The sequence below is a fragment of the Leucoraja erinacea genome, chromosome 1 (assembly GCF_028641065.1).
Source record: "Leucoraja erinacea ecotype New England chromosome 1, Leri_hhj_1, whole genome shotgun sequence".
In the NCBI taxonomy this organism is placed as follows: domain Eukaryota; kingdom Metazoa; phylum Chordata; class Chondrichthyes; order Rajiformes; family Rajidae; genus Leucoraja; species Leucoraja erinaceus.
In genome coordinates, this window is record NC_073377.1 from 59,260,034 (window position 1) to 59,282,880 (window position 22,847).

Here is a 22,847-nt window from a genome sequence, read left to right on the forward strand (position 1 = left end):
GCTATATCTTTGTATAATACTTTGATCATATGCCCAAATATCTCTCTATGATTAGGCATCAAACAATATTTGTCTGAAGAAGGGTTTCGGCCTGAAACGTTGCTCATTTCCTTCGCTCCATAGATGCTGTTGCACCCGCTGAGTTTCTCCAGCACTTTTGTCTACAAACAATATTTGATAATGCATTAATGAAGCATTTGGGACTGTGTCATACAAGCACATCGACAGATTTAGAACTGGGCAGACCAATAGCAGATCCATTTAAAAAATAATGCAAAGTCATTTCATGTGCAGTCAAAATACAGATAGGTATAATTACTTAAACCAAACTAAAATAACCTACATTTGAAATGAAAGATGTCTAGAGACATGGTTGAAAATGCTTTTACGCTAACAATAATTGGCAGTAATGCAAATCAGATTCTGCAGTATTTTAAAGGTTGAAAAGTGAGGTGATTTCACCATTCTATCAATCGTTAAAATGATGTGCTCTGGTGACTAGACATTTCTGATTACCACCGTACAAAAATAATTTTGCTAATATTAAAATAATACAAAATAGATCAACCAGAATGATAGATGTTGGGAAATGTGGTTTACGAGTAGTAGATATTATATTTGTGTCATAGATTCACAGTCAAACCGGTAGCGAAACAGGTCAAAGGTCACATTTTGTCATCCCCATTTTCTGCATGGACCACTCTCCACACTCTCCCTTCGCATCTCCCTCTTCCCTCCCCAGCATCTTCCTACCACTAACCCAAGATTTAAAAAAATATCTTGAGTTGCAAGATGTTCTTGCCCCATCTAAATTGTCAAATGCTTGTCAGCAACACTGTAAGGAGCAGGTGTTTTGCTGAATGCAGTGCGCATTTCCAACCAAGTTGATATGCGTTACCAAAAGTACAGAGTGCCATATCAATATTGTCAGATGTCATGAAACAGTACTATCAGCATAACACGATGAAGCTTCCATCCTTTTAAATACAGATCAGTGAACAAAGTGTCTACCATCTGTCACTGAATATTACAAATCTGGTCAGATATGAATTGTCGATGGTCATATTACAGACAGTTAGAACTCATAGCATTACTGCATTTTAACTACAATCAGGGTTTGATCCAGCCTACGGGTGTTGTCTGTACAGAGTTTGGCCGTTCTCTCAGAGACCACATGGGTTTTCTCCGAGAGCTCCAGATTCATCCAACGTACCTCCAATAATCCAGCCGCTTCAGGCTAGAGAATTTCAGAGATTTACCACTCTTTGCAGGAGGAAAATGTTATGCTGTGTAGCAAAGTGTGCAGTCAAGCACTTCAGTAGTAGGAATAAAGGCGTAGACCATTTTTAAATGGGAGCAGGCTTCAGAAATCAGAGTTGCAAAGGTACTTGGGAGTGCTGGTGCAGGTTTTTGAAAGGTTAATTTGCAAATCGAATCAATATTTGCAAATCGGAGGTCAAATGCGATATTAGTATTTATTTCAAGTGGACTAGAAGAAAACAGAGAGGTAATGCTGAGGCTTTTCAGGCACTGCATTTGGAGTATCGCAATCAGTTTTGGACCCTATATTTAAGGAGAGATGTGCTGGTGATAGAGAGGGTCCAGAGGAGGTTTAAGAGATTGAATCCAGGGATGATTGGGTTAATGTATGATGAGCATTTGACAGTACTGGGCCTGTCCTCGCTGGTGTTTAGATGGATGAGGGAGACCCAATTGAAACTTACCAAATGGTGAAAGGACTGGATGGAGTTGATGTGGCGAGGACGTTTCCACTAGTGGGAGAGTCCAGGACCAGAAGGCACAACCTCAGAATAAAAGGACGTACATTTAGATAGGAGACAAGGAGGAATTACTTTAGCCAGAGGGTGGTGAATCTGTGGAATTCATTGCCACGGGCAGCTATGGAGCCCAAAACATTAAGTATTTTAAGGATACAAGGATACAAAGGACATTTATTATCACATACACCAATTGGTGTAGTGAAATTTGACTTGCCATTGCAGCACACGAATAAAGATAAGACACAACATTAAAGAATTTAACAATAAACATAAAAACAATGGCTCCCACTGTGGGGGAAGGCAGCAAAGTTCAGTCCCGTCCCCTGTTCCCCATAGTTGGGCCCGTTGTGGCCTCCGCAGTCGCCGCTATGGCAGCCTGATGCTTCAGGCCCTCTTGCCAGGTAGATGGAACCCCGGCGTCGGGTGAACACTCCTCAGCGGCTAGGAATGTCTGGAGTGGCCTCTTCCTCCCCGGAGCCCGCGGCTCCCGTAGTCCTCAGGCCGCGCTGGTTGGAGCTCCGACTCTGGCGATCTCGGATCCCAGGCTCCGTGGTGTTTTAAATCCAGCGCCGCCCGCGGCTGGACGCCCGCAGCCACAGCTCCTCGATGTTGGAGTCGGCGGCCACAGCACTCCAGAGCTTACCGCACAGCGACTCGGTAAGGCATCGCCCGCTCCATTATGGTGTCCCAGTGCTGCGCCGCCGCCGAAGCAGGGGTTCCGGTCAGTCCCGACAGGAAACGCCGCTCCAGTCCGATGGTAGGCCACGAGGAGGAGGCGAAGAAGCAACTCGGAGGGAAGCCGCCTCTCCGACCAGGTAGGGACTAGGAAATAAAGTTTCCCCTTTTCCCTCCCCCACCCACCACATCAAAGACTAGAAGACCTCCAAAACAAACACTTTTAACTAACTAAAAATTAAAAAGAGGGTGAAAGGACTAACAGCTGCTGGCAGGGCAGCCATACTCGACAGCGCCCCCTACGAAGATTTTAAAGCGAGATTGACATTCTTGATTAGTAAAGGTGTCAAATGTTATGGGAAGAATGCAAGAGAATTGAGTTGAGAGGGAAAAAGATAGACCAGCCATGATTGAATGGCGGAGTAGATTTGATGGGCTGAATGGCCTAATTCTGCTACTATGACTTATGAACTATCTCAACTACCTTATAACAAAACTTCTAATCTTCTTCTCTCTACTTACAAAGCTTTCAGTATTGAATATTTAACTTGGTTTAGATGATACCACTAATTTACAATGCGTTTCAGAGGATTTGGGAATTATTCCAAACCTAACAAATTTCAATAATAATAACTGACCCAGTCTGAAGAAGCGTCTCGAGCTGAAATGTTACCTATCCATGTTCTCAAAAAAACGCTGTTTGATCCTCTGACTTACTCTAGCACTTTGTGGGGATTTTTTTTGTAAAGCAGCATCTGCAGTTCCTTGTGTCTCCAGATTTCAACAATACCAACCTTACAGCATGCAAAAATAAATCAAACTGTACGTTGATTACATACAACTTATCGATAACAAATTAGATGTTAGTAAATATTTAAGTGTACGGGAAATGGATTTAACATCTTTCTAACATTTGCTATCTTTCTAACTTAAAAAAAAGATTCGGCTTTATTAACCCAGTGCCATTTTGTGGTATTCATTATATTGTTTTGTGACATCAGAGTCATGTTCAAAACAGGTAACTATCCAAATCCATTTCAAGAAGAAAAAACTCAATGCATGACTGTTATATGGTTATATTGTTATATGATGATTTTTTCAGGCTAGTCAATTTCACTAATTACATTCAAGACATCATAGAATAACAAGAGACCATTTGGTCCCATGGGATAATGAAGGTTTTACTTATTTTGTAGTGCCATCTCTCTTTTACCAATTAATCCCAACCCCTTTTCTGTACGTAACTTCTCGTCTTGATTCCTCATAATTTTCCTAAAGCACCATTGTTTCTACCCGAAATTCAGAATAAGTCTTCCCAAATCCAACAAAACCAAAAATAAAACAGGTGCACACAAAGGAAAAACAAAGTTTGTAATCGCCAAAGCAAATGATGTCCATTCATTGTTTTTTCAGATTAAAATGTTCAGATTTTCACTGTTGATGGTAAGGTTCTTGCAAACTACATAGTCATAATTAGCTTTCACGGCACTTCGTCCAACAATGAGATCATAATTAGCATCAAGCAAAATTTGAACGTAGAATTATTCCTTCGGAAACATCTTTCCTCCATATTTTATTCCCTCAATTGGTTCCAGCCTTTGGTGAATAATTGGTATTAGCATCTATCCAAAATTGTTCTCAGAAAGTTGTCAAAAATTGCTTGAGACCAGCTTGATAACTCATCAGTTTCTTCCTTTGGATTTTGGCCTTATGTCACTTTGTAAATCTATCTGTACATAACTAAAATTCTGATCTTGTTATCTTCCGGTTTGCGCGGTTTTTCTATTTGCACAAAAACAGTACGCGGTAGCGCTATGATTTTCCGCCAGCTCACTCACTGTTCCCCTGTGCTGCGAGTGCACCAAGTTTCGTTCCGATCGGTAGTATAAAGGAAAAGTTAGCGAGGTTTAAAAATCGTAAAAACCGCGCATGCGTAGATCGATCGCCTCTTCTGCCAGTCAGTGCCGCGCGGATTGGTCTTTTCTCATTGTCACTCCCCGGGACGGTCTGTCTCTTCTTGCGCCATCATGTCTTCACTGGAGTGGAGGGTGGCCGGCGGAGATCTCCAACCGGACCCAATTTTTGGAGGGACCGGAAGCGGCCTAGCCCGGCCCAGCCCAGACCGAAGTTGGAGTAGTTGCCGATGTCGCCAAACGGAAAGCGGAGACTTGGATCCTGGAGGAGGAGAACGACCAGTGCCCGCTGCGAGTCCACATCGCACCGCCAGCCACAGCCCCTTCCCCTCTGGACCCCCTCGCTGGCTCCTGCCCCCCTTCCCCGTGATACCGCCCTCTCAACCATGGATCTTCCCCATCTTTTCTCCGAGCTCTCTCCCTCCACAAACCCCCCCCCCCCCCCCCCCCCCTCCACAAACCCCCCCCCGCCCCCATAACCCCCCCCCCCCCCCACACAACTCCCTGCCCTCACACCCCTCCCCCCACAAACCCCCCCGCCCCCGCCCACACACACCCCCCCCCCCCACAACCTCCCACAGATAGATAGGGTAAATGCACAGATTCCTCTACCTAGTGCAAGGTAATCAAAAACCAGAGGACACGGGTTTAATGTGAGATGGGGAAAGATTTAATGGGAACCTGAGGGACAACCTTCTCCACACAAAGGGTGGCGGTAATATAGAAAGAGCCACCAGAAGAGGTAGTTGACGCAGGTACTATGGCAACATTTGAAAGACATTTGGTCAGTAACACACATTGGAAATGTTTAGAAGGATATGGACTAAACACAGGCAGGTGGGACTAGTGTGGATAGAACATCGTGGTCGGTGTGGGCAAGTTAGGCCGAAGGGCCTTTTTTCATGCTGTATGACTAATTTCATCGTTTCAATCCTGGTGCATATGGTAAATAAGCACTCTTGACGACATGTGGATATACAATTGCATTTGAGCAAATGAGAAAAAGGGACACAAATTTCAACTTAAATTTCTGGAAATTATCTTAGGTTCTGGTTATAACGCGAACATTCCACTCAGTATCGCCCTCTGCACAGTTGATGTAAGAGAGCAAAGGAACGGATTCTCTGCAATTCCATTATATTAGCTTATTAATTTACCTGATCTTAGTGAGAATGCTTCTGTAGAATTCAGTCCCTTTGGTTATTAAACTACAAAAAGGTCACATATAGAGCATTTATCTAGCTTAAACGACTTGCCAAATTATTTCTTATGAACATTCGAAAGCATTGGAACTCAACCATGTGATTTGTTAAGCAGCTTATATCATTCTGACAAGGTGCAAGGTTCAGCCCTCTTTCATTTGGATTTACAAATGCAAGGAATCTATTCTACTGGAACTTAATATTTGTTTCAGGTATCGGGGTAATTCCGGTGCATCCGAATCAAGTGCCAAATCATGTTGATTTAAGCCTGGTCTACCACTTTACCAACAAATACAAATGGCAACAAAATAAATAAATGATCTATATCTTGATGAGAACACAAGTGAAGTCCAATTTCAAACAGCTCTCTGTGAAGCCATATAATCACATCCCAAATTTGCGGGAGGGTGTTCAGTTTTATTATAGGGGTGGATGAATCACACCCCAAGGTGTACATCAGTGATGTCTGTCAACAAGGCTGTAGCCCGCTGGTCTGAAAAGTTCTGAAGGACTGAACAAAAATGCACAAAGCAATTGACTATTTTTCTCCTAACAAAGCAAGAGGACATTTCAATTGCAATTATTACAATTATGTTCGGTTTATTGGGGCCTTGGCTTGGTCTCTACAAGTTTCACACCAGTTTTTAGGGCAAATTTTCTCAGAGAAAGAGTTTTAAAATTTCATCATGATGCCACTAGTGTGACTAGGTAATTGGAGGGAAGTTCAATTTCAATTTCAAAGAATAGCTGGGAGGAAAGTCTTTTATATATACATTACCGTTCTCTTAATGTTAGGCGCCCCCTAATACAATTTAAAATACTGCATAGACTCTATTATTTAAAGTATAAATTGAACAAGATCTTCCCAAATGTCTCTCCTATCTGCGATAAATGTCTCCTCCAAGAAGCGACTATAACCCATTCTTTTGTTTCCTGCACAAAATTACCAAACATCTGGAGGGGAATTTTTGGTATCTTTTCCAAAATACTTAAAACTAAATTGGATCCCGATATAAAACTGATCACACTGGGTATGTCAGAGGCCTGTTCTGAGCTAACGATATTTCAAAGACGTTTCCTTAACTATGGCCTAATAACGGCAAAAAAATCAATACTTAGATTTTAGAAACAGATAACAGTCCCTATGTGGATGTGGATCACAGACATGTCCGAGACACTACATTTGGAAAATATTAGGCTTGTCTTGGCAGAAAAACCAGATCAATTTCTTAAGACATGGACACCCTTTACCGAATTCTTACAACAAAAATCTATGGTGCAACACAAAGTACATATTTAAATCCGATGTTGGATTGGGTGGACGGGGGGCGGGGGGGGGGGGGGGGGGGGGGGGGTCGAGGGGCGACGTATATCTCCACTTTTCTTTTTCTTTTTTTATTTCTATATCTTTCTTCCACACTGCTTTGGTAGTTTGGGGATTTTCTTTTGTTCTTCTTCAATCTATCTTTTCACTTTCTACTTCTTTTCTTTCTTGGTTTCTTCTTCTTTTCTTTTATCATTTTCATAATTTAGGTTATAAGGTTAAAAATGAAGCTGTACAATAATTGTATAATTTTAGATGCCTAATGTTTTATCTCTGTATTGCTACTAATAAAAATTAAATAAATAAATAAATAAATGACACGAGTATCTGGGAAAATTCCAGTCTCAAGGGAGATTGTCATAAATGTAAGAACAAAACTGGATAAACATTCTTTAAAAACAGTTAGGTATGCAATAGAAATGGTGTTACCTGCCTCCAAGTTAAAGGGGGAGGAGTGTTAGGTATGTGATAATTAGCATATGTAATTAGTATATGTGATGTCTTGTGATGCCTTGTGCAATATACGCATGTACGGGGGAGACTCAAGGTGGCGTCCTGGAATAAAGAAGCTTGTTAGTTTGCTCCCGTGTCCTAGCCTTATTAAAGTCAGTTCCAAGCATCCAAATACACAACAAAAACTTTGTCGGAGCCACGTCGAAATGACAGTTAGTGGATTTGCTTTCAGCCACAATTTTACAAAGTTCTGAGGTAGAAATACTTATGAAACTGCTCATTTTTGCCTGTGCCTTACTAGGTCGGCAGTAGAGGATAGTAGAATCTAAAGGGATACCAGCTCTGATAGTCTGAAGCTTATCTTTAAAATAATCTGCAAATAGCTCACATTTTTCAACATAAGCTTGGCTTAAAAAAAAAATCAGCAGTTGAAGCAGAGTTTAGTAATCAGTCAATGGTGGAGAACAAAATCTTAGTATTTCCACCACTTTCTGTGATCATTTGAGAAAAATGGGTCCTCCTTGCAGATCTTACAGCATTATTATAAGGAGCAATGTTTTCTTTATGGATGCCAAGGCGTACCGTATTTCCCAGCAATGAAGGCGCCATTTTTTACCCAAAAAGAAGGCTCGAAAATGTACCTGCGTCTTGGAGGCCAAAGGTTAGGTTGTTAGCCAAGAAAGATAGACTTGGCTATCCCTCAGTACAGCAACATCGTTCTTGATGTTGCTGTACTGAGGAATAGCCAAGTCTATCCCTCATTACTGGCAGCTGATGGGAAGCGGCCGTAAAGTGGGGCGCGGCTGTATAAGGACAGCGCCGCTGGGGGCGGGGGAGGAAAAGAGTTCCTTTTAGAACATGTGGCGAGTCTGGCTTGGGTCAGCACGGCCTGGGCTACACAAATTGGCTGGGCCACCAGGGGTAAAGTTGCGGGGAGGGCAGGAGCATTGAGAAGGAGGGGGTCGGGGATCATGCCAGTAACTCACTCACTGATGCCGAGGCGCTCCAGGCGCGGAGCCACTGCATTGTGGCCGGGAAGGGGGACATACAGTACTTCTAGTCCTGCTTTTCTCCACTTTCTTTCGGCTACTCTACATGATTTTTTTCAACGTATGAACAGAGTTATTTAACCATGGAGATGTTTTAACCCTTACTTTCCTTTTAATCTTGAAAGGCGCAACTTTATTAAGTGTCGTAGCTAGGTTACTGTCAAAAGCTTTTATCATTTTGCCAACAGAATCTCCTTGGGTGAGAAGAGCAAATGTACTTACAAGCTCAGAAAATTTGAGTTCGATGCTGGATCTAAAAAGCACCTTTTACATGGAGACTCCAAAGAGCGCCTAAGTAACTTTAAAAATACATCAAAAAACACACAGTAATGGTCAGAAAGTAAAATCAGACACCAGGAGGTTATCAATTTTTAACCCTGGGGATATCACCAGGTCCAGTGTATTTCTATGTTTGAGAGTGGCCTCATTTACATGTTGAGTAAAGTCTAGCGTGTCAAGTAAGCTCAGAAACTCTGTCGCCTTGAGGTCTATCCGTTTTTACACGAATGTTAAAATCTCCATTTAAAATCACTGTCATATCTCATTATGACCAGTGAGATCAATTCAGAGAATTCTATAAGGAATAAGGATAGCTGTGTGGGTGGTCTGTACAGTGTTAGAGTGAGCACAGTTTCATCTGTTTTAATGTTAATGGCAAGATATTCAAAAGAACAGAATCTCACAAGATCAACCTCTGTGCACACAAAAATCTTTTGTAAAAATTACCGCTATACCCCCACCCCTTCCACTTTTCCTGACAGATTAGATAACATTATAATTAGGTGGTCAAGCTTCAATAAGTGATGACACTCCATCAATGTGCAACCATGTCTCCACCAAAAACAGAAATTGGAGATTCTTTTCAGATATGATGTAATTGACGATAAAAGTCTTGTTGGTTAATGATCTAACATTGAGCAGATCCATCTCAAGAAGGGTCTCGGCCCAAAACGTCACCATTCCTTCTCTCCAGAGACGCTGCCTGTTCCGCTGAGTTACTCCAATATTTTGTGTCTATCTTTGGTATAAACCAACAACTGCAGTTCTTCCAACACTTGAAGTATGATTAAGATAGCCTGGCTACAAAATGCAAAAACTCAGCATGCAAAAATGCTGCAGGTAAAACAAGAGATCTAACATAAAAAATTTAAACAATTGCTCTGAGCATCAATATGCAATCTGCTAATTTGCACCACATTTTCATGCTAATTCTAAACAAATTTATGGTTTGGTAGCTCTAGCCTTTGTTCTAACCACCTGGCTGTCAAAAAAAACCTTCCTGGTATGGACCAGCACATTGTGTCCTTTTCTAGTTTGTTGTAATGGAGTTAGATTGCAGCTGCTTATACAATAGACAGAGATAACTTTGTTTTGTTTAGTCAATTAAATATTGGAGATCTGAGCAATTGGTGATAAGACAGTTCTAAAAATATGCCATCAAGAGTCTACATATAAACAATGGAATAGAAACATAGAAACATAGAAATTAGGTGCAGGAGTAGGCCATTCGGCCCATCGAGCCTGCACCGCCATTCAATATGATCATGGCTGATCATCCAACTCAGTATCCCGTACCTGCCTTCTCTCCATAGTCAGGTAGAAAAGGACAATAAGTGCTGGAGTAATTCAGCAGGTCAGGCAGCATCCCTGGAGATCATGGATAGGTGACATTTTGGGTTGAGACCATCTTTGGGCAGATTGGAGGGGGGGGAAAGAAAGTTGTAAAAAGGGAGAGGCAGGATAGAGTGTGGCAGGTAATAGGTCAACGTAGGTGGCAGGGCCGGCTTTAGGAGGAGCGGGGCCCGATTGGGAACAATTATCATAGAAATATGAATAAATAATTATAAATGAGTCACGTGTCGTGAGTAATATGACAGTCAGTCGGCTTTTAAAAAAATCTTAAAACGCGCATGCGCAGATTGTTCTCCTCTCCGTAAAAATAAAAATAAAAATAAATTAACAATTCAATTTTCCCAAGGCTTCCAAATCTCCTTCTTTCTGAATTACAGAATGGGTGGGGGTGGAGGGTGACGGCAGGTGGAAAGATGGTGGCAAAAGCAGGAGCACATCGGGACAACATGAATCAGTTGTCATCTTATTGAATTACTATACTATTACAGCCACTTCCCATCAGCTGCCAGCAATGAGGGATAGACTTGGCTATCCCTCAGTACAGCAACATTGTTCTTGATGTTGCCGTACTGAGGGATAACAAAGTCTATCTTTCTTGGCTAACAACCCAACCTTCGGCCTCCAAGATGCAGGTCCTTTTTCTATCAATGTTACAACATTTTGAGATTTAAAAAATCAGGTCTGCAAATTATCCCATCAGATAAAGCTTAAAAAGTTTAATTTGACACCTAATTCACTTTCATATCTTCAGTTTTAAACAAGTTATGGCCATTTTCATACTCAGAAATTAGCATCTTGTTTCCTATTGCTTTTCCATTGACTTAACACAAAAGTTGTGATCGAGGACAGTCAAAAGCCCATAACTTTCTTAAAAATTAAGAGAACCGAATGAAATTTTCAGTTATTATAGATTGAAGCATTCTGAAACAAAAATAAAACATCTTACTTGGATGACCTGAAATTAAAGCATATAATTAGTTAATTACCTAATTGTAGTTAATTACAAAATTGACCGTTGTGACGGAAATTAATAATAAACACCCAGACTACCTTGAAATTCACAAATGTGATATTCCCAAGATCAGAACTTTAATATTATTGTATATGCTGTAGATCCGTAACAGATAGATAAATAAATTACCATTTCTAGCAATAGACCAGGTCTTTATGGAGAAAATCAGTTGCTAGCTGGTACATTGGCATATCATAAACAGTAGCATCATCATACTCCACAGATTGTAACCAATAAGCAACTCTGTACCTTGTTTTTACTCAACTTTTCAATTTTGTCATTGTAAACTACAAGTTTTTGCTCTTAAATAAAGTAAAAAGGGGTCCACCTTCAACTTCAGAGCCAAATAAAAAACACAGAGTTCTGGAGGAACTCAGCGGGCAAGGCAGCACCCGCGAAGGAAACATATCACTTATCAGGAACCGCCACGGGCCAGGACTCGCTCCCCCCCCCCCCAAACAGAAAGGAACCACAGATGCAGCCGTTACCGCAAAACGTCCAAGAAGGAACTGCAGATGCTGGAAAATCAAAGGTAGACAGAAATGCTGGAGAAACTCAGCAGGTGAGGCAGCATCTGTGGAGCGGAGGAAATAGCCAACGTTTCGGGCCGGGTTTGAAGAAGGGTTTCGAACCGAAACGTTGCCCATTTCCTTCGCTCCATAGATGCTGCCTCACCCGCTGAGTTTCTCCAGCATTTTTGTCTACCGCAAAACGTCAATGATTCCGAGAATACCGAGGGAGTTAGAGAGAGACGAGATGGGGAGCGGGAGAGGGAGAGCGCACGAGAGAGAGAGGGAGGGAGAGAGAGCGAAAGACAGAGAGACACAACATGGGTTGGTAGGTAATTTAAATGACTAACCTGCTGCACACCAAGAAGCTCGCCAAGAAGAAGCCCTCAATCATGATGGTGAGTTTTAAGAAATTCTCAATGTGTCATCAATGCATCGATCTTCATTCCTCAGTAAATGTAATTGTGTTTTGAACAAGTATTAATGACGCCGCGTAAATTGTATTCAAACTAACGCAGCGTAATTAATACTTGTTCAAAACACAATTACATTTACTGAGGAATGTGAATCGGTGCATTGATGACCCATTGTATAACTACTTGTTAACTATTGACTGTTAACAAGTACGACAGTAGTAGTTAACAAATTATTCATGTCTGATAGCCGTGCAGCGGTCGTTATCCATGTTCGTTTTGTTAAAAAAAATCCGTACGGCGAATGTTTTTTTTAATCTTTAATTAACAAAACGAAATTGTATTTCCGTACGAAATACGGAAAATTAACACGTGGTCCCTCTTAGGCGCAGGGCTCAATTGGGAGAAATCGGTCCAATCAGCTTAAGGCCGGCCCTGGTAGGTGGTGGGGAGGGGGGGGTGAGAGGGTTGATTGGCAAATGGTTGGAACAAGGGTCAGAGATAAGAAGGGAAAATGTGAAATGGGTTTGAAGGGGTGTGGAAAATCATTCATAATGAGGCGATACAGAAAGGAAGATCATTTGCTTCTCCGGAATTATGTTTGTTTTGTCATAAAACTAATATAAAGGACAGTTAGCATTGGAAAAAGCACCAGGCAGATAGAGAAAGCAGCATAAAACTCAAGCCAGTTGTATTTCAACATTATAAAGTTATATAGCTAGTTTAAGACTGTCCTTGGAATCTAACATGTACTGTGGCACATTCACATACAATGGATACCAAATTAAAAAACATGTAGTTGATAGTGAAAATTCTGCTGTATCTGCACTATAGCTCTGGCAACATTCCATTGAAAGGCCAAGAAAATAATCAAAGATAAAATGACATATATTGAATGTGTATGTCTCCACGCATTGTGCTCCAGGGTGGCAGTCGAGCATGTATGCCTATCTGCGGACCAAGGTCAGACCTGCACAGATAACATTTATTTTGAATTATTAGCTTTGACAAACACATGAGGATGATATGTTAAGAAATTTCCACCATACCCTCACATTTTCAAGACATACACAATGGGCATGCATCCCAGGAGACAGGACCCGATTTTGTCTTGGATTTCTAATTCCACAAGACGGGACTCAGCTACATTTGAGGCCACAGTCCTGGCGACTGTCTGCATTCTCGGAATGATACCCTTGTTAAGTGCCTTCCAAAAGGCTACTACATTTAGAATGGTTTGTAGTGGATTGCAATGATAAGAACAAAGTCCTGTATGATCTTTCAATGTGTTCAACGATGTTGCCATGACACATATTTGTGAATGTAATTGTGGACTGGACACTTCAATTTTAAGGAAACGGTCAACAAATACCATAAACAATGGTATTTTCTGGACTTTGCATTCAATTCACTTGTGCGGAGTCCCAATGACACTGATGATTGATACTTTTCTGTGCATATACTACAAACTCCATCAGAGGGCAGTGTTACAATTTTAATCAAGTTTTCTTATTCTGCCTTGGAGTAGATGGTTTGAGAAATTGAACTATTCACACATCGCAAAAGGCCAGAATTAGAGTTCAATGTTTATTTTGAACTAAAAACATCCTCTGAGATCGAAGAGAGAAAATAAAAAGTGTTGCACAGCTCTACTTCTACAGTTCTACTTGGCTAGAACACAGAATGGTACAGCACCAAAGCAGACCCATCAGCCCACAATGTCTCCGCCAAACTTAAACTAAACTAAACGTACTTCATGGAAAACTGCGCACGTGCGTTGACAGCAGCTGGCGAGGGGGAAGGGCCAGGAGGCAGGTGGCATTTTTTTTAAAGTGAGTTTTGTGAACAACTTTATCCAAAATCTGGGGACATAATTGAGCAAATTTAGAGAGGAGTGGATATCTGAAATCATAAGTTAAATCCCTATCGAAATATGTAAAAAATATGTTTTTGCATCTGGTTTTCGAGGAGATACGTTTCACAGGCAAAATGACACCCACACACAGAGTTTTTAAAGTATATAGATATATGATATGATATGATAGATGGACATTTTGTCAGAAATTAGGGAGAGAGAAAACATGTTGATATCAAGTTACAAGGAGCATGGAGCAAGGGTAGTGAGAAAAAAGGGATCACATCTGATACGAAGGGGGCCCACATTGCCGCAGTGACAGGTCAGAGTTAGTGGGATAAACAACTAATTTGAGAGCAATGAGCCCACATAAGTGGATTACGCTCTTGGGTGCCCAGCAGGGTTCATCTCACAGCTCTATTAATGGTTTGTCATGTGTGTCAATAAATTAAACTGCTGGAGGAGTTCAGTGGGTCAGGCATCATCTGTGGAAGGAAATGGGCAGAAGACATTTGGTCTTTCATCAGACTGGAAAAAGCAATGGATTCCAATATATTATTGCTTACCAACTTTTGCTACTCTACAAGCTTCAACTGGATCTGCTAAAAATAAGCAAATTTGCACTGAAAAAACCATTATGTCATTCTTTACACAGTGTCAAATACCAGGGCGTTGTGGCTCCCCTCGGGTATTGGATGAACAGCTCACTGCTGTCATATCATTGCTGTGCTCACTGCCAAATCAGAAGTTGAAGACGTTTGCTGCAGCTGTACTCTCTCCACCAAAGGGGAAGGTTGCCGCGGAAGTGAAGTAAAACGTGTCAGAAGTGTGGGGAGGGAGCAGCAGGAAAAGAACATGTCCAAAGGACAGATGACAGGAGGAGGTAAATTACAAAGCGTCTGAAGGTTAATTGAAAATGGGCACAAAAATCATACAAAGATAAAATGACAAAAACAGAAATGATTACCAGCAAATAGCATAAAGGAACAATTCATAGTATTTGTTAGGTCCAGTCAGCTGCAAAACATTTATTAAAATTCTACTCTTTCAGCTTGGTTTAGGAGGCTAAGGATAGAGTACTTAACATGGTAGTCGAACAGTTTATAATGACAAGAAACCATCAGGTTTAAGAAAGATGCTGGAAAATCGAAGGTAGACAAAAATGCTGGAGAAACTCAGCATGCGAGGCAGCATCTATGGAGTGAATAGGCGACGTTTCGGGTATTCCCATAGCTCCGCTTTCACTCCCCATCCCCCCAACTCATAACAAGGACAGGGTCCCCCTTGTCCTCACTTACCACCCTATCAGCCATCGCATACAACACATAATCCTCCGACATTTTTGCCACCTGCAACGGGATCCCAACACTGGCCACTTCTTCCCATCTCCTCCCCTTTCTGCTTTCCTCAGAGACCGTTCCCTCTGTAACTCCCTGGTGAATTTGTCCCTTCCCACCCAAACCACCCCCTCCCCTGGTAATTCCATTGCAACCGCAGGAAATGCTACACTTGTCGCTTTACCTCTCCCCTCGACTCCATCCAAGGACCCAACCAGTCTTTTCAGGTGAGGCAGAGGTTCACCTGCACCTCCTCCAACCTCATCTATTCCATCCGCTGTTCCAGGTGTCAACTGCTCTACATCGGTGAGACCGGCTTGGCGATCTCTTTACCCAACACCTCCGCTCAGTTCGCAATAACCAACCTGATCTCCCAGTGACTCAGCACTTCAACTCCCACTTCCATTCCAAATCCAACCTTTCTGTCCTGAGCCTCCTCCATGGCCAGAGTGAGTCCCACCACAAATTGGAGGAGCAGCACCTCATATTTCGCTTGAGTAGTTTACACTCCAGCAGTATGAACATTGACCTCTCTAAATTCTGGTAGTCCTTGCTTTCTCCCTCCTTCCCCTCCCCTTCCCAGCTCTCCCACAGCCCACTGTCTCTGCATCTTCCTTTCTTTTTCCCGTTCCACACCCCCCCCCCCCCCCCCGCCCCGACATCAGTCGGAAGAAGGGTCTCGACCCGAAACGTCGCCTATTCCTTCGTACCATAGAAACCATCAGGTCATTTGTAGGACAGAAGTACGATGTTCTCCAAAGAAATCACCAATTTTGTGAAGATTCTCCTGTGTGGCAGAGACACGACCAGCAAACCAAATATATATGAACAAAAATGTCACCCGTTTTCATCTGGAATGGGCATCTACGAGAAATGGGCAGTGGAGAAAAAGGCACAACAAGACAGGACCCGGTACAAGGATTTGTTGCAGCTAATTTTAATTTCAAAATACACTTTATTCAGGTAATAAATATATACAATACATGAACCATGCAAAAAATTCATCGTCATTTTTGGAAGCTGTACAAACATTCAATACTGTTTACACACATTGCTCAAATTTCTCAAATTTATCCCCCACCCTTGCCACTCATGTGGCCCCTTGGCGTGGAATCCCTTCCCTTATTTTGAGGGGTGTCGCCACCACACCCTGCCACCCATGTCCAGCAGCAGAAAGACCTTAGAGTATGGTCCTACCCCACAGAGCCTCGACGTTGGCTGCACCAAGCTTGAGTGCGTCCCTCAGCACGTACTCCTGCAGTCTGCAGCGGGCCAGTCGGCAACATTCCCTGATGGACATCTCTCTCTGCTGGGTGGTAAACAACGCTCGGGCAGACCAAAGAGCGCCTTTCACCGAGTTAATGACCTTCCAGCAGCATTCGATGTCCGTCTCTGAATGCGTCCCTGGAAACAGTCCGTAAATCGCAAAATCCTCTGTGACGGAGCTGTTCGGAATAAATCGTGACAGGGACCCTTGCAAACCTCTCCAGACTTTCTTTACAAATCCACACTCTGCAAAGAGGTGGGCAACCGTCTCCTCTCTATTGCAGGGCAGCGTGCGCTGGTAGTGAGGTTCCGACGGTGTAGGAAGGATCTGACTGGGAGGGCTCCCCTCACCGCCAGCCAAGCCAGGTCTTGGTGCTTGTTGGTGAGTTGCGGTGATGAGGTATTTCACCAGACAAGCTGGGCAGTCTGCTCTGGGAACCACGCCACAGGATCCATGGAGTCATTTCCCCGCAGTGCCTGCAGGACGTTTTTCGTGCTGACCACTGCCCGATGAACTTGTTGTTAAAGGTGTTGAAGAACCTTTCCACAAATGACAGATGGGGCGGCAATGTCCAGCTGACTGGCACATTGCGTGGCATCTGCGCCAGGCCCATCATTCACAACACTGGGGACAGGTAGAACCTTGCCATAGAGGGATAACAGAGAAGGTTCGCCAGACTGATTCCTGGGATGTCAGGACTTTCATATGAAGAAAGACTGGATAGACTCGGCTTGTACTCGCTAGTAATCGGACAGTGAGGGGGTATCTTATTGAAACTTACAAAATTCTTAAGGGGTTGGACAGGCTAGATGCAGGAAGATTGTTCCCGATGTTGGGGAAGTCCAGGACAAGGGGTCACAGTTTGAGGATAGAGGGGAAATCCTTTAGGACCGAGATGAGAAAACCATTTTTCACACAGAGAATGGTGAATCTCTGGAATTCTCTGCCACAGAAGGTAGTTGAGGCCAGTTCATTGGCTATATTTAAGAGGGAGTTGGATGTGGCTCTTGTGGCTAAAGGGATCAGGGGGGTATGGAGAGAAGGCAGGTAGGTACAGGATACTGAGTTGGATGGTCAGCCATGATCATATTGAAAGGTGGCCGAATGGCCTACTCCTGCACCTATTTTCTATGTTTCTAACTTTCTATGTTTCTAACCTCAGCAGGTAGTGACACTTGGTGCCCACGTGCCTTGGCTTTTGATCTACAGTCAGTGGTCGCTGCGAAGTGAAAAACATTTACAGTAAATCCAGTGAGGTAGATCAGAATAATTGATGGAAACATTAAAATAGGCATGTCATAAATACTGTCAACCTCTTCATCCACACACCATCTTCACTTGAAGGTCACTCCTTCACTGCTGATCAAAATCCGGGAACTCCCTCCCAAATAGCATTGTGGGTATATTGTGGGATGGGCAGTTAAATGCTGGTTTTACTGCAAATCCCACATCCCTTAAAAATCAACAACAAAATTCTCAATTACAAATAACCTCTACTCTATCCCACGGCCATACTGTAACCAAATTCAAAGAATTGCTAATTATTTTTTCCCCCAAGCACAGAAGTGAAGATTAGAGCCTATAAATTTGGCTATACAACATAGTTTTCATATAGCCTACAGAACCTCCGTTATGACAGGTTGGACATGCATGGACATTAAGATCTGGAATACAATGCCCATGCTGTTGGCTAAAAATTAATGAGTGCAGTACTCGTGCACATATCCTTCAATGTGTCTATTAAAACTCTATCTATTTGTCTGAAGCTACTTTAGACAATTTGCAGACTGATCTTTACAGGCAGTGGTATTCTTAAATAGGAACACATCAAAGGGAAGCAGCTTAGATGTTCAGTTTTTTGCAGATAATGGACACAATTTTAAATCTTTCCAGTTATTGACAAATTACAACACACATGTAATTATATACGTGTGGAAACTGCATGCCGGTGGTTTACAAATACATTTAAAACTTTCCAAACACGACTGCAAGATGTGGAGAATAACAATTATTTTAAAACTGTAAACGATGGAAATATGAAATAAAAACAAAAAATCTTAAAAAAATGACAGTTGTTCAATTATTGCTGTGAATGTTTCCAATAAACCAGCAAAGTGGGCCTTGTGAAAACATTTTAAAAAAAAGCTGTACTATTGTTAGATCATTGAATTTTTAATGACACTTTGAGTCCAGTGGTGGCATTCAAAACCTTTTATTCAGGGCAACATGATGGCTCAACGGTAGAGTTGCTGCCTCACAGCGCCAGAGACCCATGTTCGATCCCGTACATGGGTAATGTCTGTATGTTCTCCCAGTGGCCTGCGTGGGTATTCTCCAGGAGCTCCAGTTTTCTCCCACACTTCAAAGATGTACAGGTATGTAGGTTCATTGGCTTGGTAAATGTAAAAAATGTCCCTTGAGGGTTTAGGATAGTGTTAATATGCGGGGATCGCTGGTCGGTGCAGACCCAGTGGGCCGAAGGGCCTGCTTCCGCACTGTATCTCTAAACTAAAAAATGAAACTAAATACGAAGACAACGGAAAAGCATGCAATTACTAGTTGTATTTCCTGCTCTCCCCAAATGCTACCTCCCCTTTCTTTCTGTTGATTCCCTATCAATATTTAAAATCAACATTTTCTGATTGTTTTAACACTGTGGCATTTACTAACTCATTGCTACGCCTCCCTATATGGGAGCTCCGTCAGTTTCTTAAAACTGGTTTCAGCCAGTCTAAACCAACCCTGCAATATTGTTAAAGCCTAGTTTATTTGCAGTCTCCTATTGGCAATAAAAGAAAAACAATCACAATTCTATGGAGTTGCTCCTCAACTGTGGAGCAAAGCAGTTAATATCTAGAGGTATCAAACACATGAAGGCTTCTGTGACGCAAGTTACAACATATTCAGATCCTGCCACGCCTCAGAACTATCCAAACCCTCACTACTTAAATAATATGCTTCTTTGGTGTTTTGCAAGGCAATTTGATCCTTTCTTATTTTCCCACATTTGCCAGATTCTCTTGTTGGCATGACATAAAAATACTGTGATGCTGGGATCAGCGTTGTGTCATTTGTTTTTTTATATATACAATATACACAAATGACTTGGAAGAAGATATGAAGTGTATGATAGCTCAATATATCGATGACACAAAGACAGGTAGTTGTGAAGAGGACATAAGGAGGGTAAATGAGTAAGAAAAAAATCTGGCAAATGAAACTAGCCAGTGTTGTCTTTTTAAACGGGAAACCCACAACAGGGCTAATTGGGGCATCTTGGTTGGCATGGACAAGCTGGGCTGCCTGTACTGTTTGACACACATTTGTGCTTTCTAATTACAATAATATAACTTGTATTTGTATAATTCCTGCTTTATAGATTTCCTCTTAACAAATGCCTTTACAATTTTTTTTAAATTAAAGCCTTGTAACTAAAAAGAATACACCTGCATTTCTTTAATATGTCAGCCTTGCTATGCCACGCAGATTAAGAAGGTTTTTTGTTCTACCAATATATGCATTGTAAAGTGCAAACCTGGGCATGTCCCGTATTCTAATATCTATACGAGTAACAATATCACAAAACATAAATGATAGTATAAACTCTTCCTTACACATGTCACATTTAGATACCCAATGGCATGGCACTGTGCAAACTTGGGCAAGAAATCGTTCTGAGGTTTCTCTGAAACCCCAGGCTAAATGTATGGTCAGTTTGTATTAAATAGCAATTGCCACTCGTGAACAACTGAGATCATGGACAAAAAGTACGATAAAAGTCTGTTTTTACAATAAACGCTGATGGGTGCTTCTTGACGCAGCTTGTAGAGTAAATGTGGCCCCAAGTGTGATAGTAGTCAGGCAGAACAAGAAGAATTGGTTCCTAGGCTGTGTTCAGATAGGACCGTGGAATGACACAGCTAAATTTATGTTTATATTAGACTAACATAGAAATATTTGTGCCAAGCAGTTGAGTGGGTGGAGAGATAACCATCAAGGAGAAAGTAAAAGCATTTACAGTGATGAAGGAAAAGGCCGTTGGCATGATCAATGACAAATTTAAAGGGAGCCTTCAAAGCAGAAAGGCAAGCGGCAAGCTGAAGTGGTTCAGAACAGTCATATATCGCCTAACAGATGAAAGGAGTGAAAATGACCAATTAACCCAATTGAGGAGTAGGCTGTGATCCAGGAAGTATGGCTTCAAATTATTTATTGCAAGGAATTAAAAAGTGATAAGGATGTAAAAGTGAAAAATAATTTGCATGCCGATGGAAACCAGTAGAATAGCAATAAGAACAATTAGTTTGTGCTGCTATAATTTTATGTTTCATTATGACATCGGAGATTATACAGCCCACTGAATCTCAGAGCAATCCCATTCCACCACTTATTTCCCTGCCCCTACTCTCCCTCGCATGATGATTAACACATGCCATTTTCTCTTGGTACCCACCTACACTTGGAGCAATTTACAGTAGCCAGAATCGCCCAACACCCAGCATATCATTGAGATATGGAAAGAAAGCAGTGGACCCAGACAAAGCCCATGTAGCCACAGAACATGCTAACTCAAGGCGGCACCAGAGGTAGAATAAGATGTGGGTTGCTGAAGCCGAGGCAGCTGCACTACCTGCAACACCACCGTGTAGACTTGAGAGGTGCCTGAATTTCCGCATTCTTTGAAGTGTTTTAAAAGAATGAAGTTGATTATGCTGGCATTAACAGTATTTTATTTGGGCAAAGAGGAAATGGTGCCTCAGAGGAAGCTTGGTCAGAAAGTGTTCATGCTTGAATGCATGCCGAGGATTGGACTTAAAGATTGATGCCCCAGTTGGAATCTCATTTTCATAACAGCCAATTGAGCAAAATCTAAATTTTGTGGAGAAAGGAAAAGACTGGAAGATGGAAAATCATTGACGCCTACTAAATTGGTAAAAAAAAAAATCAGTAAACAAATGAGACACCTTGACTGGACTGTTAAACACGGGGTGGGAGATTGCAACCTTCACGTGGTCTGCCGCCCTTTTTCGACAAATGCAATCAACCCGGTGTGCACAATCAGATCAAATAGAATAAGTTGTCCTACAACTTTAGGCTGTGCACGCCATACGCAAGAAGAAGAAGAAGAAGACTGTTAAAACACCAGTATTGACAGATTGAGATAAGTGGCCATTTTCTGTGCCAGATACTTTACAAAAAATACTAGAGAACACTATTGCCACGCCATTTAATGCAAGTACACATTTTAACAACTGCACTCCATCCATACTGGTCACAAACACTGTTAAAGTATAATGAAGAGTGTGATGAGCCTGACCCAGGAGATACGCAAACCAGATGTATTTCAGTGGATATGCTTCTCCTATGAAGAGCAGCTTTGTGTGCATTTCTGGTCACCCCATTGCAGAGATGATTGAGGACGTTAGTGAGTGTGCTGAAGATGTTTAACAGAATACTGTCTGGATTAGAGGGTATTTGCTTCAAGGAGAGTTTGGACAAAATGGTTTTGTTTTCTTTGGAGCGTCAGAAGTTGAGGGGAGACCCGATAAGAGTATATAAAACTATGAGAGGCACAGATAGGATAGTCATAAACCCTTCATCCCCCAGCCCCTAAAAGGTGGAAATGTCATGCACTGAAGGGAATAACTTCAAGGTCAGAGGGGGAGTTTAAACATGAGTGAAACATTTAAAACAAAATATAACAAATAGTGATTGGTGCCTGAAATGTGCTGTCAGGGATAGTGGTGGAAACAGATACAATAGTAGTGTTTAAAAGGCTTTTTGCTAGGCGTATGGATATGCAGGGATTTGGTTGACACGCAAGCAGAGGAATTTAACTTGGCATCATGTTCGACAAAGACATTGTGGGCCAAGGGACATGTTCCTGTATTGTACTGTTCCATGTTCGATGAACTATGTAGAAGGAAATCATACTCTCTAAACTAGAAAATGCTGAACCCATTCAGCAAGTCAGAACCCATCTGTGGAAAGCGAAACAGTTAATGTTTCAGATCAAATACTCGTCAGGCATCTTCAACCTGAAACATTAACTCATTCTTTTCATAGCTGCTGCTTGATCTGCTGAATGTTTTCAGCATTTCCGTTTTTTTCCGATTTCCAGAATTGTAGTGTTTTAACTTTCTCACTAGAACCATCCTGACATTACCAAAGATCAACAACATTCCATGTTTTAAAGTTGGGAATACCTTTAAGAAAATAAACTACATTGAAATAAAGTTGTATTAATTATTTTATGCTTATGCTCAAAGCACAACCTCACTGGTGGTCTTACAGGCAGCACACGTGAAACTGTTAATACGTTTGTAAACACTGCAGATATTACAACTACATTTCCATGTTTAACAAACACCCTGTTTCAGCAAAGATACAATTTGAAAGGACAACTGAACAAACTAAACTGCACA

The 22,847-nt window shown here is 41.8% G+C and overlaps 1 protein-coding gene across 3 annotated transcripts in view; it reads right to left on the reverse strand.

Moving 5' to 3' along the window:
- slc7a2 (solute carrier family 7 member 2) overlaps positions 1 to 22,847 on the reverse strand; it is a 105,761-nt gene that overhangs the window by 81,185 nt on the left and 1,729 nt on the right. The gene's annotated exons all lie outside the window — the stretch shown is intronic.